Raw genomic sequence first — 2,224 nt, forward strand, 5'->3', positions numbered from 1 at the left:
AAATGTATATATTCTATGCTTATATTGTACCCAAATATGATACCTTATTTTCTGTTGTTACATCCTAAATTTAGTCATTTCCGTTTTAGATATGAGGTTTTGGGAAAACCAGTTATTAAATATTTATCTTGAAATTACATTGAACTCAATTTTTCTTAAATATACCAAATGTATTTACTTGAATTTACATTTTTCCCCTTTTTCACTTATTTGTACTTGTGATATTGTACAAATTTCAAATGTAATTTATTGCCTTGCTTGAAAAATCTTGAATCACTTGAGTTTACTTTTTATTTCATTTTAAATGTGCTATATAAATCAATTTAATCCCATCACACCAATTCATGAACTGAATTATAGCTATTTTTTGTGTTTTTGAAATTAAGTTGGCTGTGGTGGCCATCTTGAATAGTATTGGTTCCAAAGGTTAATCGGTTGTGGAGGTCCATCCAGTCATTATTTACTAAAGATTTCATTTGAATCTGTTCCCTGGTTTATAAGATATTTTGCTAACAGACMAACAGGATTGGCTGTAAAATTCAACACTGAAGTTTTTAAGGTGAAATTTTGCATAATGGGAAGCACTCTGAATATATGTAGGGGATTAGTTTCAGCTACTACTACGCAAAAATTTAGCGCAATATTTATAAAATTGACTGAGCTACAGTCACTTGTGTGTTTATTCGGTTAAGCTGGCTGTGGCGGCCATCTTTAACAGATTTGACTTCAAGCAATAATCACTTGTAGATATGCATCTAAATATTATTTTGTGTAAGTTTCATTAAAATCCTTTCTGTAGTTCATGTGGTAATTTGATAACAGACACACACAAAAAAAGCCAAAAAAGGGGGGTAGGTAAGGGAAATAAATTATTGTTGTAGGACCGCGTTTGACCAGCAGGTGTCTCCCTGTCTTCAACACAGACGCGTCCTCGGTGTTGTTCCTCTGTTGGAGTAAAAACCACAAACTCCACCTTCCCGGTGACAGGCGGCAACACTGAAGCCTCCACTCGCATTTTTCCAAGACAATCTGCGCTCAGGACTTAACATTCAAGCCATAAAGGTGAGTTTCCACACTTTATTTCAGTACCTGCTTTGAAACAAATCGTTTTGTTTTGTGAGCGGAAATGGTCGAAAACGGGAGGAAAAAAAAAAGAAGAAACGGAGCGGCGTGTTTCTACCTGTCGGTCCGTTACGCACCAGCAGCACCAGCTGCAGCAAGCGTGTCTGATTTTTCACACGCCGAGCGACCATTTCAGCTCACTGGGCACGTTTCATTTGTTTGTTTTTGTTTTTTATGTTATTTAAGAGCTGTGTTGATATCGACTTGCTGTGACTCTTCAGTTAAACCGGTTAAAATGGGTTAATTGATTAAATATTTGGACACCCCCCTCATCCCCAAACACCTTAATTTCCTGCCTCCTTTCCTCGTTTTTTCTTATCTGCCTGTTGTGCTCATGCTTCTTTTCCCTCAGTCTTCCTCTCTGTGGGCTGTAGCTGAGCCAGTTTCAACATGTTGAGATGTTGTGACAGATCTGTCAGGTTTTATAGTTCTGTTATGAGACTGTGCCTCCCTTTCAAAGTAAAAATGAGTGTTTTTTTAAAATTTATTTATTTTGAACTCTTTTTTTTTTTCTCGTCATAGATCCAGTGTTAACATCCATCAGACTTGCATTAATCCCTTTAGGGGGCTCCATCAGGGGAAGGTCAAAGGTCAGAGGCAGCAACAGATCAGCATCCTGGCTGCCGATTTCCTGAAGCGGCGAGCTGGATGATGGTCTGACATTTCTCCTGCAAGGCTGAGGAGATGAATTTKAACAAAAGCCAGACAATTTTAAAATTAAATAAGAAAAAAGAAACATGTCTGAAGATTGTTTAACCTGAAATACCGTTACCACACACCTGCATCACTCACTCCCTGACTGTTAAGTTAATGAGACAGACTGAAAATTAGGCCTCAAACAAATAGTTGCTGCACAAAAACTACAAACTGGATCTTATAGAGCAGTGTTTCCCAAAGTTGGTCCCGAAACATCAAGGTGGGGTCCTGAAAAGATTTTCTGAATTAATTACATTTTTGCCTTAGTTGTTACAAAGGAGTGAGGTTAGTATATTTAAAATGGATAAATGTAGTATAAAAATATTGTTACTCTGCCCATGATTTGTTAACCTGATACAAATGTTTATCATCCAGAAACAGTTGGGGTCACAGGTCTCTGCTACTG

At 37.3% G+C, this 2,224-nt stretch overlaps 1 protein-coding gene across 2 annotated transcripts in view; it reads left to right on the forward strand.

Moving 5' to 3' along the window:
* Positions 1 to 882: 882 nt before the first annotated feature.
* The window catches only part of ptprea (protein tyrosine phosphatase receptor type Ea), a 71,638-nt gene continuing 70,296 nt past the window's right edge, over positions 883 to 2,224 (forward strand). The window contains exon 1 of one of the 2 annotated variants that reach the window (XM_014007054.1): positions 883 to 1,062. The gene's annotated coding sequence lies outside the window, so the exon portion shown is untranslated. The remainder of the gene's footprint in view (positions 1,063 to 2,224) is intronic. The other variant, XM_014007056.1, reaches the window with a different exon arrangement.

The sequence above is a fragment of the Austrofundulus limnaeus genome, unplaced genomic scaffold (assembly GCF_001266775.1).
Source record: "Austrofundulus limnaeus strain Quisiro unplaced genomic scaffold, Austrofundulus_limnaeus-1.0 Scaffold39, whole genome shotgun sequence".
NCBI lineage: Eukaryota > Metazoa > Chordata > Actinopteri > Cyprinodontiformes > Rivulidae > Austrofundulus > Austrofundulus limnaeus.